A 22,299-nucleotide genomic window follows, 5' to 3' on the forward strand; every position below is an offset into this window, starting at 1 on the left:
ACTATTAGCTGCCTTTTGTGAGATGACCGTGTTGGCTGGGATAATTGTAGATGGAATATGTCGTCCTGGAGATACCTAGTCACCAAGTGTATATACTTCTGTAATCCAAACGTCAATAGGAGATGGATTGCTTGTATTCAGGTTGGCATAGGGAAGACCTCCCCAACATGGTGCTGTCCAAATGTGCTGTAACTATAACTCTTCCTAAGAATTCTGGGAATTGTATCTATTATATATCTGGGATGATATTCTACTGATTCCAAGGAGTAATACTCTTATCCTAAATAAATCCTAAATAAATCCTTTTTTTTTCCAGTGGAATTTATTCGTAAGGTGCTAAAAATCATATCTTAAACTGTTTTAAACATAGATATAATGGTTAAAATAATATCCACAGAACTTTGTAGATCAGCTTGCTCACTATTTATTCATTTGGTTTGATTTCAAGGCTGGCCTTTCCATGATTCTGGGTGGCTTACAATTAAAACAAAACAATAAATACCAAAAAGAATGCATCCAATCACAAGACCAACTCAATAACATAAAAACAGAGAGACTTAACCACCATCCTACCCCAAGGCCTGATACTACAGCCAAGTTTTTAACAGTTTGTGAAAAATCAATAAGATGGGAGCAGTATGGATCTCTGGGGAGATATCATTCCAGAGGGCAGGAGCCACCACTGAGAAGTCCCTCAGATAGCCAGGCCCTATGCCATGAAGGGCTTTATAGGTGATAACCAACACCTTGAATTGCATCTGGAAACCAAGTGGTAACCAGTGCAGCTTTGGACATGTGTGTATACTGCAACATGCCAATTGCTGCCCACACCACTACATTCTGGATGTAGCTTCTAAGTAATTTTCAAGGGCAGCCCCATATACAGTGAATTACAATAATCCAATCTTGAGGTGACCAAGGCATGAGTGATTGTCTGAAGGGCCTCCCAGTCCAGGAATAGGAGCAACTGGTATACCAGATGGACCTGTGTAACGGCCCTCTTAGCCACAGCAGCCACCTGCTCTTGGGGCAGGAGCTCTGAGTCCAAAAGGAACCCCAAATTACACACTAGTCTCACATGGGGAAGTGCAATCCCACTAAAGACTAAAGATGGAATATTTCCAAAACTGGGTGAACTAAACAAATACAGCCATTCAGTCTTGTCAGAATTGAACCTGAGTCAGTTCCTCCATATCAAGGGCCACACAGCCTCCAGGCACAGGGCCAGGATTTCAACAGCACTTGGTTGACCTGGAGTCAAGATGTATAATTGACTTCTATCTGACCTGACACCAAATTGACAGATGAATTCACCTAGCGGTTTCATAGAGATGTTAAAAGGGGAGGGGGAGAGGGGGAGAGTCAAGCTTTGCAGCAAAACAGTGCCTCCCACTCCCAGTCCCTTAAGCTGTCAGCCTTCAAGGTAGATCAAACTTGGAAACCAAAGACATGCAAGCCAATACTACTTTTATTATAAGTTTATAGTATCTAGTATAGCACAGTATAGTATAGTATAGTATCTTGCAAGTCTGCACTTCCTCCCTCCCCTCCTTTATAAGTACTAGGGACAGTCATTTCTGAGCAGGCCTGCAACTAGGGTCTGTGTCACCCGGGGCAAATATGGATTCCGTGCCCATTTTGGTGCCCCCCACACTCACTTTGGCACCCTCCCCAGTGCTCATTTTGGCGCCCCCCCCCAGTGTGGCGCCCGGGGCACATGCCCCACTTGCCCCTCCCCCAGTTGCGGCCCTGTTTCTGAGACTCTTTCTCAAGTCACATTTCTGGCCAGGACTCAGATTTCTTTTATCTGACTGTTGTTTTGGTTGCAGCTCTTCCTTCTGTTCCTCACGGTTATTCTTTCTTCCCATTACAGAAGCTGGTTCAAAGGATATCATGGTCAATGGTACTGAAAGCTGCTAAGAGATCAAGGAGCACCAAGATGCACCCACCACTCTCTTTTTTCCCCCAGATTAAAGCATTCCTTTTTCAAACAGAGAATAACATAATACAGCTAGAACAGCTTCCCTCAACTGATGCCCTCTGGACGTGTTGAACTTTAATTTCCATTATTCACCCAAGCAGCATGATTTTTAGCCATCTTGGTAAAGGATTACAGAGAGCACCCAACTGAGACATTGTACTGAAAGTGTTTCACAACAACATATGGCTTACAGTATTTATTATACTACATTTTGCATAGGACCAAGTACCAGCATTAAATTACTATTTAGGAGGAAAAAATAGTTTAGTGTTTGAATAGTATCAGAATTTCTATTTTGAGAAATGAAAACTAGATCCCACATCAAAGCTGATGAAAACTGCACAATTATTACATGAAAAACAATGAACAGTAAAGACCCTTTTTATTTCTTCTCATTGCTTGTTTGTGTATACTTACCCACATGCACCAATCTGGTTCCTGTAAGCATCCCTTATCACTGATTTATGCTTAGTGCCATTAGCTTCCTCCTTTTCCAAGTTTTTTATATTGATTTTTTATATTCTTTATTGCTTCTTTCACATCTTCTTTAAACCAGGTGGGTTTCTTACCAACACAACTTAAGCATGCATTGATCTCTTAAATGAAGTTTATGAATCCCTGATCAGTTACAAATAGTCTTCATTACTTGCAGGTTAGTACATCATAGGCAAGCACACTTTATTTATCTCACTCTTCACAAATGCACTTCCCAACTGGGTGCGAGTCAGCAGAACTTTGCTGTCTGACTTAGATGCTGATCCTAACAGACTGGAATGGCAATTTCAACTGACTTGCTTCAGAGTAGATCCACTAAAGTCAGTAGTAGGTGACTCTGAAGAATTTTTTACACATTCTTACACCAGTCTGTTTGTTTGTTGTAGAAATGTACAAGACTTCCTAACTCTATAACAGCTGTGAGCAGTGTACAGCAAAAACAATCATACATAGCAATTAAAATAAAGAAAACAACAAAACTCCACTCAAACACCAGAAGAAAAGCAACCATTAAAAGACAATCAAACATGGCACCCACTTTAATCAAAGACCTGGGGAAAGAGAAAGTGCATAATTGACACACAAGAGAAATTTGTGCAAAGATCTTCCTAGCCACAAATGTTATCTGTTCTTTGAGCAGGAGCTGTGAATCCCGACCACCAAATTCTGCACTGGTCCCATAGGGGAAAGTGCAACCCCACTGAGGACTGACACCTCACCAGCCCCGTATATCCCTGGCAATGAGCATTTCAGTGATAGTTTAGATTTTTTAATTGACGCAAAAGGTTGTTCCAAAATTAATCATGTTGAAAGTAAAACCACTGTATTTCTGTTAGGCAGGACTTATTGAAATCACTGGGAACATGATCGTGTAAGTTCCACTGAGTTCAGTAGTTCTGTTCTAAGTGGGTTTAATGATTAAATGTAGATCCAGTGCAATGAATATGCATTTCCTCTCTTATGTTGCATATAATTGGGATGTACTGTTGTTTAAGCGATATGTGTGTATACAAGGCCAGAGAAACATACAATTTTATTCATGCCATTTTAAACATTTTTAATACTTAAGTTAGATACAACAGTACAGTATAGTTAAAACAGCCATATAAAGCAGTAATTAAGACATAGTTCTAAAATTACTGGAGTTATCCCACAGAAAGAGTACTTACATTATACTCCAGGGCTGCCTATACACAAGGAAACTTGATTTGTTTTAACTTTTGTTAGCTTTATTAAAACATAACAAATCCAGTCCATCTGTTTATGGTTCACTGTATTGTGTAAACCTAGAAAATGGGTTACTTCAATAACCAAAGGTGGTATGTGAATTTAGCCAATAAGACTTATCTCTCAGGCATGTATCAGATTACAGTAATAATCACCCAAATGTATGTTTTAGGAACAGCTGTCATGACAGCCATCAACCACAGAAAAGCAAGAACATAAATAAATAAGAATGAAAGTAAAAAATTAGTAGTGCCAGAGTTCCAGGACAAACCACATCAGTGACTTGCTTGAAACCCTTAATTCTCCTTTCTGAAAGGTTTCTGGTTATGTTTTTGAAGTTCTTAACTGAAAAAGTCCAATTCTGTAGCTTGCTATACAAATTCATGTTTTATTTCATTATTGTACCTCTATCCCATGTCCTGCTTCATTTTTATAATCATAATAATATTGAGTTGAATTTTATGGTGGAATTGAATATGAGTTTCTCTGATATGCATTCAATAGTCTAATACATATAGAACAATGGGAAAATATGTGGTTGAAAGAATTGAAATTTACATTATGTTCTAGCCTTAAAGAGAATTTTTATAAAATGATGTATCGTTGGTATTTGTCACCAGAGAAATTGTCTATAATGTATAAAGATACTTCGAATCTTTGCTGGAAATGTGAACAACATGAAGGGACATTTTATCATGTTTGGTGGGCAAGTAAAAAAGCCCAAAAAAATTTGGATACAAATACATATTTTAATTCAGAAGATTTTAAAGGTTAAAGTACAACTGAAACCAGAGACTTTTCTTTTGGGACTAATGGACAAGCAATTAGAAAAAAGCCATGGAATTTGTTTTTTATATATGACAACTGCAGTGACACTATTATATGCTCAAAAGTGGAAAGGTTCGACACTACCCACAATGGAGGAATGGCTGGTGAAGATGATGGAACTTGTGGAGATGGCTATGTTAACTTCTTTGATTAGGGAAACAACAATATCTGCATTTATGGCTGACTAGAAATTCCTTATAGATGTTTTGCATGGAACAGAAAAAAAATGCACTTAAGATTTGTGGTTTTGATGATTAGGATAAAAAACTGGATGAGAAAAAAGTGAACTTTTTTTCTGTAACCATAGAGTAAGAGTTAATTTTGCAGCTGTACTTACATTTGCTGCAAAAGAACTCAGAAGCTTCTTCTTTCTATTTCTTTTTATTCTTTCTTTCTGCACTTTTTCTTTCCTTTTTTCTTGTTTTCTTTTTTCTTGTTTTCTTTTTTTCTTTGCTCCTTTTACTCTTTATTAGTTTGTGTAAGTTTTTATGTTCTTTGAAAAACTTTTAATATATATTTTTTAAAATAGTCTGCCTAACGCATGCACTGTCTATCTGTTCATGGCTATGGTGATGCCGTGTGGTTGTAATAGTCTGTTGATTGTCTCTGAGATGTTTCTGATTCATGGCAGTGTTATCCTTTTCATAGCTTGTATTGGTTGTGCTGTAATGAGTTGAGTGGTCAGGCACTTTTTGATAAAGTTGCGGGAGTATCCATTTTGTTGGAAGATGTTGTACAGGTGGTCTGTTTCCTTTTTCAGGTGTTCTGAGTTGCTGCAGTGAGTGTGCTCATCTGAATAATGTTCTTACACAGCTCTTCTCACAACACATGGACAGACCCAACCATAGTTTCAACTGGGAAACTGTGGGCATCATAGACCAAGCTAAATCCAAAAACACTAGGGAATTCCTGGAAACTTGCCATTCAAACAAATCAGCCATCAGTAGACACATAAAGATAAATCACATTTACACACCATTCAAAAGAGACAATAAAAAAGCTAAGAAGGAAACAAAAAGACCAGAACACATCCTCCTCAGCAAACAACACCCAGATAAGCAGGGATTAACACCAGACTAACAATCAAGCAGAAAACAATATCCTAATCAAGGAACTACTAAGGAGAAAATCACAGCTCCACCAACACTGGCAGGGCAAGCTATTGAATATAAACAGGGAACAACCCCTCACTCATTGGCCCTGATGATGTTACCTAGTGGGGTAATGAAATGTCTGCAAGCAAACAACCAAGCTCAGAAAGCACGAAGGACTGCACAGTTCAATCCTGAGCTTCATATATTCTCTTCTACTGGTTTACAAAACATATGTCCTCAGTAAAGCAAATGCTTTACATATAAAAAAAACTAAGTAGGGCTAGGAGATGTTCCATTCTGACGGGAGGCAATTAATTACCAAGCTAGTCTAATTTGTTTCTGCTGAGTAAATAGCATTTTTTTAATCTTCTCATGTCTTAAGAAAGATATACACTTTTTTTGAAAATCCACCATTAATTTGGATTTCTAACAAGTAGACTTCTGAAATAATTCTTTGTGTGATTTGTTATTAGCATTTGCAAGACGGAAAAATAAAACTAAAAAACAAAAAAAAAGTCCCCAGTTGGGTTCTTTTTTCAGTTTGCCAATGGAATTAATTTTTCTCCATAAATTAGGGCCCTTCATGTATATCTGGAGCTTTGTGTATATAGGTGGAATTCCATACAGCACAGAATGTGACTGGTGGGTGATAACATGCCATCTAACATTTTAGTGACATCTGTAAAGCACAAGCCATATTTGCTGGCTTAGCTTGCTTTTCCTTGTTTTTGCAGGCCCAAGTTTTGTAAACTAATCTGTATGAAAGAATTTTAATTCTTAACAAAATGGGGATTTATGTCAGTTCAGTAAGATCTACTTAAGCATTAATCACTCATCAAACAGAGCTTTTCACATTCAATTCCTATTTTGCTTCTTTTTATTTTTAAGAAATTTTCTGTCTGGCTCATCCCTTCAGCTTAAAACCAGTGACAATGATTCTAAACTTAAAAAAAAAAACTAACCCTTGAATAAAAGTGGACTGCATAGGTGAATATAATCAAATATTAATTTCATTCTGTAAAAATCCTTAGTTGGATTTTTTGCTGGACGTAAGTTAAATAACATGATCTGTTAAAGAAAACTGACCCTTGTTGTCCAAAAATCTGCATTTTGGCTTACATATAATCAATACATATATGATATTTTGTTTGCCAATTATGGCTCCCCCAAAATGCAATTATTATTTGCAACATTTGCTACATAAGCAGCAGGTAATGGCCCCACTGCTTCCTCTTCACCATAAACAAAGCTTTCTAGAAGTTAGAATATCCCTCTCCCATTACAAAAGTGCCACTGCAGGTATCCAGCATAACTTCTGCTTTTAGCTTCCAGTCTGAAAGTGGTGTTCTCTTTAGCATTGCCTGTGCCATCAGCCTTAAATGATCTGTTACTAATTCCAAGATGGAAAATGTAGCTCATTTTACAGACATGTGGAGTGACTTGTGTTCATACAACTGAAACTTTCCTTGCTTTCCTCCACTCTGGCACAGAACCAGCTCCAAAGGGTTCCCCAATCCTTCAGAGTAGATTTGGACGTTGTAGAGGCGGCTGCAGGAATAGGTAGCTGATCCTGAAAAAGCTAAGCAGAGCTTGATAAATTTCTAGAAGGGATTGGGAACGTGGAAGGTCCCACTTTAAATGGGAGAGTGTCAGTTCTCCATGGGATTTCCTAATGCGTCTTAGCAAGATAGCAGGTGATTCACTATAAACATCACCAACCAAACCCTATTGTGGGGAAAAGTGAAGTATTTGCATAGATTTAATACCAAATTCACTATCTGAGTTGTTTTCCCAAAAACATTCTTCTATAGTAAAAGAAATGTCACTCTGGCAAATAAGAAAGGTATGTAAATTGTGTGTTTTGAATGTAAAGAAACCCTGAAAATGGTGATCTTTCAGAATGGGAATCTTGAGCACCATAAATTCCCTTGGATCATCTCTAGAAATTGTTATAAAGCAATATAATTTTACATGCATGCTAAATCTACAAAGGCAGCATGATAATAATTCTAGTGGGAAGGGTGAGCACAATTCCTCAACTTTCCTGAAAGCTTAGTACTTTCATTCAACAAACAGAAGTTTGTATCAGAAGACTAAGACATATAATACTTTGGGGTCCATTTCCATTCAGCTGAAAAGAAACAAATATTATTTAATGCTGCTGCATTCGGCTTTTCTCTATAGAAAGGATTACTTACTTATTCCTGGGATATGCACATCTTTACATGTTATTTGCATTGTGATTTTTCTAAGCCATAATCCTTTTTTCAGCTAACTAAGTAGTGACTAGTTAAATCAGTTCTGCCAACCTATTGCTATCCAGATTATCAATATACAACTAAAACTCCTATTTGTCTGTTTGTAACCTTTAATTGGGCAAAACGGTGCATCATAGGGCAACAATTTTTGAATGCATGTATCTCGAATGGGCTAACTTAAAGAATGTGTCCAAAATCCTGGACCTATTATTCCTGTGGGATTGAAATTTGGAAAAACTTTGGCCATTTCAGCACAGCCACACCCAGCCACAGTCACGTGATTGTCATTTCCAAACACTCCCTGCAAGCTTCCCACAAGTCAATTCTTTATTGACTTTTCCTTTATTATATAATTTATTATTCCTCAGGTATTGAAATTTTGCAAAGTAAGCAGGCAGGAAGTTTGAACGCTTCTGAGGTGGTGACAGAGAAGGGAGGAAGAGACAAAGGAGCAGAGAAATGCACGTTTCCAGGATCAGAGACAAAGAACAAATAGCAAAAGATATGAACAAATGGGGGATGAAAGGGCTGCATGTCTCCAAAATGACGGTGAAAGCCATAGAATGAGGACACAAGAAGAGATGGAGGAGGAATGGGAAGATCAACTGGAGAATATGTGGCAAACAGTAATTATTGCATATAATGGAATGTGAGAATGACCTTGGAAGATGCAGGGAAGAGATGCTGCCTAGGGAACGATCAGGTAAAACGGAGAGGAGCCTGCAACTGAGTATTGGGAACAGAAAGAAACTTAGAAAGGACCCACCCTAAGGATCAGGCAGTAAATAGGGATGGCGGGAGATTTGTACTTTCAGGCTTGCAAAGTTATATTAGTGTAGCCTAACAATAAAGTAAATGTAGCTCATCTGGTTGTGTTTCCTGTCTGGTTTGCCTGGGAGGGCTGACACTGTGACAGTTCCTCAACATGAGAGTTCCTCGACCTCAAGACTTCAACAGAGAAAGAGCAGGGGAAAATGCACAACTCGCACAGCCTAATATTTCTGCTGATGTTGGTGCAATGGCCAAAGTCTGCCCTCACTGTCATGCCTTCCTATTCCCTGGAGAAACCACCAATCTCTGCTGTATGAAGGGAAAGCTTAAGATAGGCAATTTGCAACTTCTACCTAATGAACTCCTTGATTTATTCAGCAGTGATGAACCTACTGCAAACAAGTTCAGGAAGAACATCAAACAATACAACTGCCTCTTCCAAATGACACCCTTTGGTGCCAAAGAAGTCCTTCCAACAAGGAATGGATGGAATCCTTCTGTGATTATTCAAGGTCAGATCCATCATTTCCTCGGACATTAAATTTCAGACCCCAACTAGCAAGACAAATTCCTTCAAATTTACTTCATGGACCCTCAAGACAGTGTAGAATTGAGGATGGGTATACTCCACAACGATGGAATTCAACGTGAGATTGTTGAATTATTGGAGAACCTACTACAACAAAACCCATACATTGTGTCCCTTTGACTTGCAAAAGAACAAATTCAAGACATGCTAGAAGTGTCAATTTTCATAGATCCTGACCAGAGACCAGCATTTCAACATGAAAGAAGATTTAATGCACAAATTGCCAATGAAGTCGCTGTCATTATACCAAACAACACCGAACCTAAAGCAAGATCATGGCACATTATGTAGAAAGAACAAGGAGGTGGTTTGCAAATAATTTCAGAGCTCATATAACAGCTTTCAATACCTACTTTTCTTTCCACTTGGAAATGATGGCTGGCATCATCAGCTCCAAATGACGAACAACAAGAAACTAACAGCAATTAGTTTGGGGATTAATACACTGATGTTTTCTTCTTTAATTTTCAAACCAAACCAATAGCAATCCACCTGTGGTCAGTCTGTTTCTCTGTTTAGGTAAGGAAATATTTCTGAAATGATGACCCAACGGGTCACAGGTTGTCTAGTGTTGAACTACAACTCCCATTAATGACATACTGGAAATGATAGGACTTATCCAACCCATCTGGAGGCCAACAGGTTGGGGAAAACTGGATTTGATTATAAACATAATTAGCGTACCAAGGGACATTAAATTATTGCCAAATTACAAATGCCCTGAGAGAAAATGACTGTGCTGTGGAAACATTCCCATATGAGTGCTTAGGAAAACTGACAAAATAATTGTTAGTTGACATTGGTGGCTTAAGATGAATTAAGAGATTTTTTCCTGACTGCTGTGAACCAGTCTGTAAGAAAACCTTTTGCTATAGTACAAAAGAGAAGACTCCCTTGCTGATGATCACTCCACACATTACATGTTTTAAAATTTGCAGATTATTATTAGAATTAAAAGCATGAGTTCAAAAAGTACACATTCATGAGCATACAGTATGTATCACACAGGTATATTTTTCAGGAAAGCAGGAGAAACTATGAATTATATAGTACCTGGTAAATCTGGGCTTCTCGGTTCATAAACTGTGTTCTCATCACTGATGTAGATGACAAACTGGCCTATACAGTATGTTTTTTCACTGACCTATATGCCCAATGGCTACAGCAGTCATCTCTGTTTCGGTGTCTCTGCCTTATTTATATGTAAAGCGGGAAGAGTCTAATTTTAAGATGAAAGGAGCATGCAGATGAGAACAAAGTATATTACAATTGCTTTATTTTCTCATAATCTATCATCCTAAGCACTTAATTGGGCTAGGGAAAATGTTCCTAGAGCTTCACATGATAGAGAAAGAAAGACCAAGCTTAGGACCAGAACATAACATCTTAGAATTCAACCCAGTTTTGTACCTTGTTTAATATATTTATATTTGTAAACATTGAGCTTTTTCTCACTTGCATATATTGTGGAACAAACATGCTTTGGGCAGGAGGAAAGTTTCAATTCTTTTAAACTGGGCTTTCCTCCTGTATATTCCAACTTATCAGTGGTGGAGGATGGGAGAGGGGCACTGCATGATGAAGCATTCTTTCTCTCTCTCTCCCTCCCTCCCTCCCTCCCTCCCTCCCTCTCTCTCTCTCTCTCTCTCTCTTCACACCTGTTAGCTGCTTTTCTGGGGCTGCTATTAAACACAGCTTTCACACTCTTCTGCAACAGTGTTCAACCCCCATCCCAAAGGAACCCAACTATCTTTTGACATAAGCTGATAGTTAGGCTTCATTGAGAAACAGATTTAGTGATATTCTAGAATAGCTCTAGTGCAGAATTGCTATGGCGAAATGGTGGTAACCCGGTGAAAGAAAAGTTGCACTCTCTTTAAACACACCTACTTGCAGCAAACCAACTTGTTTTGACAGATGGCTACACCCATTGGTCTAGCCATTTGTCAAAACTTGCCTCCTACTCCAGCCCCTTCCTACTCTTAAGGAGAGTAATTGCTGGAACATTTTCTCACCAGTTGATAATATTTGTGGGAGTGGAGGAAAATATTCACCATTCACTTTCTTTAACGTGTCCTCCACACAGTGAATAAGAATACCATTGTTTGACAGCTCCATTCTTGGGCAGGATAGGGATACATGTTGGCTACAGCGATTTATATGCTGCATAATTTTCTACCAGCTGAAGGACTAGTGTATCACAGACTCTGCATTATTTTAAAAAATAAAAAATAAAAACAGTAACTGCCCTTAAGTTTTGGCAACAGCTGTGTTCCCCTTCAGTTATTGGCTGGACATGCCTAGAGGATGCCTGGCTGGACTCTTAGCATATTGATTTAGTGCAAGATTGGTGGATGATTCCTCTTCATTGTCCTATCCAATATTCTCTCTTCTCAGCTCTGAAACCTGATTCCTGTTTTGTGGGTTTTGCTACTTTTCTTGATGCATTCATCTTGTTAACCAAAAGGGATCCATTTTATTTAACCATCTTTTATACTGTTATAAAGCACTCAGTCCAAAGCCCAGTTTCATATACAGTGTGCTTTAGCCATCAGCCTTTCTACTTTTCCTTTTGTTCCCTACCAAACAGCATGTCTTCCATGTGAATTTCTGGTTTTGATGGCAGTTTTGTTTTGTTTTGTTTTTTTAATCGTATGGCATAACAGTTTGGTGTTCATGCTGCTTTTTCTTGCTGGGAAATCCTTGTGAGGTCCAGCAGCCAGATGTGTAGACTATTTAGCCGTGACAAGTCACGTTGCCTGGGGTGCACCATGAGGTGGCTAGTCTACATTGCACCGAGTTGGGCTGAGAGAGAGGGACCAGCCCAAGATCACCCAACCGGTTTTCATGCCTAAGGCGGGACTAGAACTCACAGACTCCTGGTTTCTAGCCCAGAACCTTAGTGATAAGGTATGGAGCCCAAACTTTAAGAGATATTGCTACCTAACATCTCAGGCAAATTAGCATTAATATAACTTACCTTTCTTTCTATTTTTAACCAATTTTTTGTGCTTCTGTTCAATAGTATTTCTTCTTCCGTATGGTTTCCCCATTGTTAGTTCTAGAGTTTCTTGTCTGGAAGAAGCCTTCTTGAGTCTGTCTGGACAAAATTGTTCTCAAAGGACAATCCTAAACCAAGCCAATCCTAAACCTAAACAATCCTAAACCAAGCCAAATCCAAAAACACCAGAGAATTCCTGGAAGCCTGGCACTCAGACCAAGCAGCCACCAACAGACACATAGAGGTAAACAACATTACATACCATTCAAAAGAGACAATAGAAAAGCCAAAAGACCAGTACACTCCCTTACCAGCAATCAGCACCCAGATATGCAAAAATCAACACTAGAATTAACACCAGATGAACAATCAAACAGTACATTATACCTTAATCAAGGAGCTATTAACTCAATCAACCAAGCAGCAAACAACAGCCCAATCAAGGAACTCCCAAAGAGAGAACAACACCTCCACCAACATAAGCAGGGCAAGCCACGGTATATAAAACTGAGAGCAAGGCCCACTCCCTCTTTGCACTGAAGATGTTGCCTAGTCTGGCAATGAAACGTCTGCAAGAAAATAACAAGGCTCAGAGAGTACCAAGGACTCCACTGTTCTCAAAGGAGTTTAAACAGGTTTGAAGGATGTGGTCTCATATAAATTCTGGCTCTAAATCCAAGTTTCTAGAAAACAGCCTCTGTACTCAGCAACTCAGAAGTGTCCTTCTTCATTTTCTTTTTTTTCTGGAACAGAAAACTGAAAACTGTTCTTGCTCTATTTCCTTATTTTACTTTTCTCAGTGTATCACATTAACTACCCTACTGTCCATTTTCCCTAAAAACAAGTTTCATCTTGTCCACTAATCTGGAGGCCCAGCTGGCCTACAATTCTACAGTTTCACTCCCACATTATCTGGAGGTTGTGCTACTAAATTTCTTTTTACCTGTATGATGACTATCCTACACTGTTTTGTTTGCTTGTGCATGTAAGTCACTTGTAAAGCTCTTTGAATTTACTTGAATGTATTAAAGTAAATTCAATTCTTCCCAATTGCCTGAGTGCTTGTTAAGGTAATAATTACCCAGGTTACAAGTCAGATATTGCCCATATCAGAAGAGCAAAAGGACTTCTGGGCACTTCTAGACAACCAGCATTTCCATTGCCAAAGTTGATTATTTCACAATTAAAATGAATATATGAATGTATTACAAATGCTTCTATGCTGCTTCAGTCTTATGACTCTAAGCAACTTATAGAACAACATACAATACATGTAGTACACTACAATAAATCAAAATTTATCAAAATCATTAGACATATCAATAACAATAACAAATACTATTAACATAGATTCAACATAAATATAATAATACCATCATAAAACACCACACAGCAATACATTGGTTTTGCAGTAGCTGATATGTAATCTCTGGTTGTTGTCAGTGGGAAAGCTGGCTGACAAGGGATTTGACAAATGCAAGATACCAGGGGTGATATAAGATTTAGTATTACCTATGCCACAGATTCATCTTCAATGTCTAAGCATACACAGAGCTGATCCTAGTAGGGAATACAGTTATGTCTACCTGTTGTTACCACTGAAGTTCCCCATTTTCAGTGAGCCCTGTAACAGCAAAAGGAAGAAAATGGGAGAAAATGGGATAATAAAAATGCAGTGCATTAGCTGGTCAACTGGGGGCTTAATGTATTCTAATATTACAACTGAATCTCCATATGGATCAACCCTATATCTGTTGTGTGCATGCTATGACTGTACCAAAAGGCACTGGTGGTGTGTTATGGCTAGTTGGTTGATATATTATGCTTGTTTTATTGGGGGGGGGGAAGTGTTTTGTGCTTTGTTGTAAACCATTCAGAATTATGTATTTAAGATGGGCAGCTATATAATATTTTTAAATAAATAAGAGATCTTTTGAACCAATTTCTGGGTATCTGCAAATTTGCTTTCATATAGGAACTGAAGCCAGCAACAACAATGTAATATATAATAAGAAATTTCTGGCATTACAAATATATGAGTGAAACATTACAGTATATGGTAGTGATTACTACGATCTAACTACAGAAATATTGCAGTTGTATAAACGTTGTGCATACAATCTTCAGTTATTTCAGTGTCAACTTGGTGTCTCTCTCACATCCTCATTGTACCTGGATCAATGTTCTTTTTAATAACTAATTGATCTTTTATTAACATACAATAATTCATTTACTAAATGTAAATTAAAGACTTAATTGAGCTGCTTAATCTGAAGTGTCAGCCTCATAAGCACAATGTATAGTTTAATTAATTGAAACAGCTGATAACAGCATGTCATCTGTCACTATATTCACTGATCTGGGAGCAATTCTCAGTTTGAGGAATTTGCCATAAACACAGGCAAGGATCTGGTCAACTCATTTACTCATGAATAACCTTGGAATTCAATCTGTGCCAAGGGCACTTTGATCTGGTATGCAGTTACAGTACAGCGAAGGATGTGGATTTAAATCGGTTGAACTGAATTTATTTCAATGGGGAAAAAAGTCATTCTTAAGCCTGAATATACAACATCTATATCACTATTCTGAACCTTTCACATAGAAGTGATATATACAGGACTGAACACAGGATCAAAAGTACACTGTTGCCAATGTAAATTTTATGTTCTTATTTCAGTCCAAGTTATGTGGAGTCAATATAAGTCATATGTGTAATGCTTCTAGATATGGATTTGCTTTGTGTGAAAGTCAGAGTAAATATTATACCAAAGATCCATACTCCTGACATTTTTTCTTGTTTGCAACAAAATAGAAGCAAAAAAACTGCCTCTAACCAGTTAGAATATGGATCTTTTCTTTCCTCCCAGAGTTGTTTTGATGATGTAGAAATCAGTCCATAGTCACACATAGTCCTAAACCATAAAATGGCATATTTGAAGGTTTGTATTATGCACAGGCCATGGTCAAGAAAATGCCATGGATTATTGTTGGCACTAAACTGCAATACAAATCTGGTTTGTATTATTTTAACTACAATTTGTTCTATATTGCTTACATCTGGTTTATTCTTGGTTGTTTTTATATTCCACCAATTTCTTCTAGATATTTGTGGAAGATATTGAGAAAACAATGCAGCAATTAGTTGAACAAATCGTGATTACTTAGTCCGTAAAATTAACTTTGGGTCATTCAAGAATTCAGAGTTGAAATAAATCCAAGCTACTAAGACATGAGTTTTCCTAACAGAAATTCAAGAACTAGATTGATATCATCATGGCTCTGGTATGAAATCTATTCAGAAACATCTTAATTCAAGAACCATGTGCAAGATAATTTTCCAAATGCTTTGAAGAAACTTTCTGACAGACCTGCAATTCAGATAAAGTAACCAGTTATTGATCATTTTGTGCCAGGGAAACATTGCATACATGTTACAGGATTACATGTCAACACAGTCATTTTATTAGATACACTAATTTCAACATACACAGTACATTCAAGCCTAATTAAGATTACCTGAACAGATAGTTTCTTTATTTCAATGTTTATGTTTTCCACAATAGTATATAATAGTTCATGTTGTCTTTTTTTAATTGACTTTATTTATTAACCAAAAAAGAGAATAACCAAAAACAGAATTAAAGGAAAATACAAATGGCAAAAAGTGAAAAGAAAACTAAAGGAAAAAAAGAAAAAAGAAGAGTGTGTGTTGTTTTGATTAATCATATTATCAGATTTTCCAAGATGTTTATATAAAATCATTCATATCTAGGAGGCATAGACAAGTTTTAGGTGCATTAAAATCTTCCTTTTGGAGTAAAACAATCTTCTTAGCTGCTGCCATCACATAATTCCAAAGCTGTTCACACTCTGATAGGTTCAAAATGTTTCAGGATATAATTCAATATCACATTCACACCTTTAGCCCTTATTTCCTTTTACAACATCACATTTACAACCTTAATAATATTAAATCAGAATGTACTTTCAGTTTGTGCTTTTATGTACATCTATAGAAACATAAGTCTTAGTCTGAGTTCACACATTATGAGAAGCTGTGATTGCTCTTCCAACAATTGAATAAACCACAATTTGCTCAGTTCATATATGCTAAGTCAAAACCCAGAAAAGCACTTGGTTGGGCATGCTGTGTGAATCAGACCTTATCAAATGTATGGGAATATTTAGAGTCTGGGAATAGGGAAATGTAATATATATATTTCATGCACCAAGGTAGGGCCTTAAGTATTTTCATTCCAAAATTGCGGAACTGCATTTAAATACTTGCCTTCATTTGTTTCAGGAATGTAATTACTTTGAGATGAGTTTTTCACAATATTATGCCATGTACACTTTCCATTTTGTCTACAAAATATCATTATCTCTTACCAATGAAGTTGTCACAGCTTGCAGATAAAATGTCTTTCATCTTATTTCTCTTTAGTATAAATGATACTTTCATAGTTTTCTAAAGCACTCCCCCTTCATCAGTTTGGATGTTTAAAGTAATGCTACCAGAACTGGGCAGCAAAAATCCAGAGAATATGGATATATCACTATCAATATACTACTTTCCTTCAGCTTGGTATTGCTTTGATCGGTTGTATCTGGACCTATCTATGCAAGTTGTGGAGGAGGTTATTTATAATACTGATGTGAAAGCAAATGAGAAGGATGCTGTTAGTTGCCTCCAACACTACATCACATCAAGTTGACACTCCTCTATGTGTTAATGCTCTTGATTTTCAAGGGTTGACCTGGTTGTTAAAATCAGATTTGGTATTTCTGGGAAGAAATCAGCATCGGATCCAAGACATTTTGAAGGACAAGGTTGGGGACTACAGTATATCTGAAAAAAGACAGCATCATACAATGGGTAAGCTGTAAGCCTGAAAAATCTCAGCATGTTTGGCCTTAGCCATGAACTCACTGGATAGCCTTATACAAGCCAATATTCCTCAAACTATACTAGCTATCCTTACATAGCAGTAGAAAGGTTTACTGAGACACTGTATACACATCCCTTTAAAAAAATAACAGCATTCAGAAAAGGTATTCTGTAAATGAATTTCCTCCTTATTTTGACATTGACAATAGTGCATCAATAGTATGGAGTGTCATTTTTAATTAATGGAGGTTCTAAAGGTTGATCAAAAACAATCACATTGTCTTCATTACTATACAGTATATGCCTGATGGGACATACCAGCCAAGCTTATATGGCAATACATTATCTCTTATCTCCATTTAGAGTATGAAACATTATTTTAAGATATTTGTTTTCTAACAACCATTTCACAAACCAAGTTAAGTGCAAATATCGTAAGAAAAACAATAGAGTGAATCAGACTTAGAAGGTATTGCAAGGCTAGAAAATTGAGCTTCCAGAAGATAACCTCAAATATGCTGCAATCCACAAGTCTTACTCTCTGGGAAAAAAAAAAATCTTATCTCTTTAAAGAGGATATTTACCAGGTAGGTTACTATAGAAAAATACTTTATACAGCACAATTTATGACTTCCAACTGACATTAAAAAGCAACATGAGTAAAATATAGAGAAGAAGGTTTGATTCCAAGCATGGAAAGCAAAATATATAAATTGTGGTGATAATTTTAGATGGTGAAATTCTTTATATTCCACCATTCCTCTGGGGTTCAAGCTGTCAAACATGGGGGTCTCCTTCATGGCAACGAACTTGCTAGATAGATTGGGTAGAGATCTTGCTTGCTTAAAATCCCCTAGGTTGGCTTTATGTTTGACTGTGGACTGAAACCTGACAACCGTTTCTCATACATGGGCTTCCCTTCATAGTCTTTACAACAAATACTGTGTTTTCAGACTGTAGTGCAGACAAACAGCAAGTAGGAACTGGACAATGATGCACCACAGTACCACACAACCTATCCTTATTATTTTATACTAGATACAGTCATAACCTTATGCTTACGCCCAGGTGTAAGAATTTCCATTTGCACCATCCATTCCTTAGCAATACTGGATTTCATTTAATAAATTAAATAAATATATTTCAAGTATAAATAGGAAAGGAAATGTGTTTTTAATTAAATGTATATATAATAGTCTAGAGATGAAGTTTGAAACAAAATATTCTTGAAGAAAACTCAGGACAATTTTTCTTTATACTTTGCATATTACAATCTGATTTTTAAGGGGAAAAAATCCCCATTTTATATTCATATTAGTTGCCTGAATTTAAATCTCTCACACCTGAGATTAATACAGGCTTCACCCTGAATTACTTTCCAGCTCTGAAGTACAGTTTTGAAGAGCAAAGCTCTCTACACATTCACTTCTGTTTCATAGACATAAAAGCGTATAAAATATATGAAATATTAAAATTGTGTGTGCCCACACACATGTATATTAAGGTGGAAAAAGTGGGAGAATGTATGTGCTAGTATAGTTATTTGCCTCTGATATATATATATAAAGATACACTTTCATTTCAGAACAATTACAAACAGCATCAACTGAGATTAATTAGATTTTTTCCCTATTTAAAATATGGAGTGAAAGACTTGATCCTATACTTGTTCATTTATAAGTAAATCCCTCTAAATGCAATGAGATTTATTCCACTCAGAGGTACATACAATTTCAGTTTAACGTTTAATTGCAAGAACTGTTCAGGTTGCTACTCAGTAATATTTTATATACTGTAATGGAAAATATGGTTTTAAGGAGCAAAACACTACCCACAATAAACTAAGTTATAAACAAAAGTAAAAAGTCTGTCTTCTCATTAAGTTTGTAAAATACACAATCAACCTGCTTGAGACAAAATATCAAGTTATATATTCATAGTTAGTAGCCATCATATATTTTATATGCTTTTAATTGCTATTTTTGTAGCATAATATTGTACTGTATATGTGTTTGGCTTATCTAAAAGCCACTGTTTTGTTTTACAAAAAGCCAGCAATTAATCCAGAGAAGCCATCTTCTCCATGCTCCAGAGGTAAGTGAAAGGGGGCTGGTTGTGTTTCCTGGCATTTACTGCTTAGAAACTAGAACAGACTGACTTCTCACAGGATTAAAGGTACTTTTCTTTATTATTCCAGAGTCTATATTTTCATAGAAATAGAGCAAAATCATGCAACCATCCAGCTCTGCTCACAGTAAAACATTAATAAAAGTTGGGCATCAAAATAAGTGAAGTGTTTTCTTAGGGCAAGGAAGGGAAACCTTTGGATCTCCAGAATCACGGGGCCAAAGCAAAATTCCAAGCACCCTTCTCCATTAGCCATGTGGAGTCAGGCAACTGGGAAAACTGTAACCCTCTTTGCTACCATCTAGATAGCAAACGAGCCAGTTTGGAGCAGGGGTTAGGGAACCAGGCTAGAAACTGGGAGACCGTGAGTTCTAGTCCTCCCTTTAGGCACAAAGCCAGCTGGGTAACCTTGAGCTAGACACTCTCTCTCAGCCGTAGGAAGGAGGCAATGGCAAACCACCTCTGAAAAACCTTGCCAAGAAAACTGCAGGAACTTTCCCAGGGTCAAAACTGACTCAAAAAAAAAAAAGACAGCAAATCGATTTTTGCATCCCAGGTCTAATAGCCCTAGGGAAATGAATTTTAAAAAATCACACATACACTTACATGTACTTACATACAGAATGAGACAGAGGATGGAAGGGGAAAAAAAGAAAGGAAAATTAAAACATAGAAACTAAACACAGAAAAAGGGAATTAGATTTTATAGAAGAGGATACTTAAATTTAAAAAAACCTCAGTGTTTGAACAATGGACTAACCCTTGAACATACATAAAACTGTTGGTCAGAGTTCCCTCTCCATCAATATGTAACAAGCTCATAGGTGGAGAGTGAACACCATTGATCCATCCAAGATGAAAAATCAGACTTGAGAAATTATTTTCACTGAAAAAAAACCATGTTTGCCTACAGCCCATGCATGGTAAATCCAAGTTCTTTATAGTTCATTAAATTCCAAATGTTTGGTATATAATTCAGCATTACCTTAACATCTTGAACCCTCTTCTCAACATTAAGAATTTGAATTAGTGCATCTGGAGAAATTCATTTTTCAATTTCATACACAGAGAAGTTGTTCCCTTGTCCACCGTATTACCTCATTCCTGTTTGGAAGCTTCTTCATCTTCCTGGTTGGAACCTTAGATCTTTTCCTATTTTAAGTTTGCCAAGCTGGTCAGATCATTTTTCAATGGCCCCACCTGGCTGGGGCAATCAGGATGCCTTATTGATCAGGATGCCTACCTTTACTTCACTGAAGCAAAGATGCCAACCCATTGGCTTGACAAAACCATTCAACGGACCTCAAGCAGATTCAGACCAGGGCCTCCTCCCCTGTATTGGCAGAAGTGCATGCAAGCTGGCACTGAATCTCTCTTGGCAAGCAGGCCTGGAGGAGGTGGGTAAGGATGTTCCCGTACACACCACTCACTTCCAGGCCAAAAAGGGTGAGAGACAAGCATGTGCTGCTCACCTCCCGGAGAAGTTTCACAAATGAATCTGTTCTCAAGACCTGTTTTGACCTTATTATGTTTTGTGCCTTGGACTTTTGTGTATTGACATTGGAGGATACTGATTCCAGACAGCTTTTGCTGCTGATGGACATGTGCCTTGAGCTTCAACATACCATTTTTACTCAAGAAAGAGCTTGGGTATTCTGTGTCTTTGGTTACATGCATATAAATATTTGTTTTTTTCATATATATAATTTTGATTAAGAATTTTGATTATAATAGTAAAATCTAATACAAACTAAATTTAAAGAAAGAAAAGAGAATAGAAAGAAAAAGTAAGAAGTGCAAGAAAAAGAAAAGTAAGAATGTAGTAAAGAAAAAAGAAATATATAAAGAAGTGACTTCCAACCTTCATCATAACAAGTATAAACAAATCTAGTGACTCTTCACCCCCCCTGAGGTTACAAACAATTATCTCCTCATCCCATATCCCGTCCCTTATCTATAGACAAATCCATAAAGCATCATCTTTTCAGTCCTGGTGTCAGCAGAAAGTCCATCAAGGGTAGTCAGAAGTAACAACATATTTTGCTTTAACCTAAATCAAATAAACCAACTTTATATTCCTTCTAACAGTCTTAAATTTTAGTTCATTCAAATATTGTCATGGAATTTGATTTCTCTTCTTTTCTTTGTCCCATTGCACAGAGTTCTTCAAGGCTTTAACAAGCCTCTTTTGTAAATCCAATTGAAAAGAAATATACAAGTCACTCTCTTGGTTTGTCATTTGTATTTCCGTTTTAAACCTTAAAACCTCAGCCAATTTCTTTTGTAGATCTAGCAAAACATCCTTTTCTAAGTCATTCTCTTGGCCTGTCATTTGTAAATCCACTTTCAATACCATCTCTATCTTGTCAGACAAAATCTGTTCTACATCTGTCATTTCTTCAATAACGTCTTTTGGACATAGTCCATCATAAAGGCAGACATCATTAGTGACATTGTTGATATTGTGGCTACTAATTTCTGACTCCATTCTTCAAAAGTCTCCTTCAGTATTTTCATTGTTCTAATGTTTTGCAACATTTTATAAGCTTGTAAATCTTTCCTTTACCTAAAAACTTTAGTCCCCTCTTGTTGTTGTTGTTGTTGTTTATTCGTTTAGTCGCTTCCGACTCTTCGTGACTTCATGGACCAGCCCACGCCAGAGCTTCCTGTCAGTCGTCAACATCCCCAGCTCCCCCAGGGACGGGTCCGTCACCTCTAGAATATCATCCATCCACCTTGCCCTTGGTCGGCCCCTCTTCCTTTTGCCTTCCACTCTCCCTAGCATCAGCATCTTCTCCAGGGTGTCCTGTCTTCTCATTATGTGGCCAAAGTATTTCATTTTTGCCTTTAATACCATTCCCTCAAGTGAGCAGTCTGGCTTTATTTCCTGGAGGATGGACTGGTTTGATCTTCTTGCAGTCCAAGGCACTCTCAGAATTTTCCTCCAACACCACAGTTCAAAAGCATCGATCTTCCTTCTCTCAGCCTTCCTTATGATCCAGCTCTCGCAGCCATATGTTACTACGGGGAACACCAT

This window comes from Candoia aspera, chromosome 6, assembly GCF_035149785.1.
Source record: "Candoia aspera isolate rCanAsp1 chromosome 6, rCanAsp1.hap2, whole genome shotgun sequence".
Classification (NCBI taxonomy): domain Eukaryota; kingdom Metazoa; phylum Chordata; class Lepidosauria; order Squamata; family Boidae; genus Candoia; species Candoia aspera.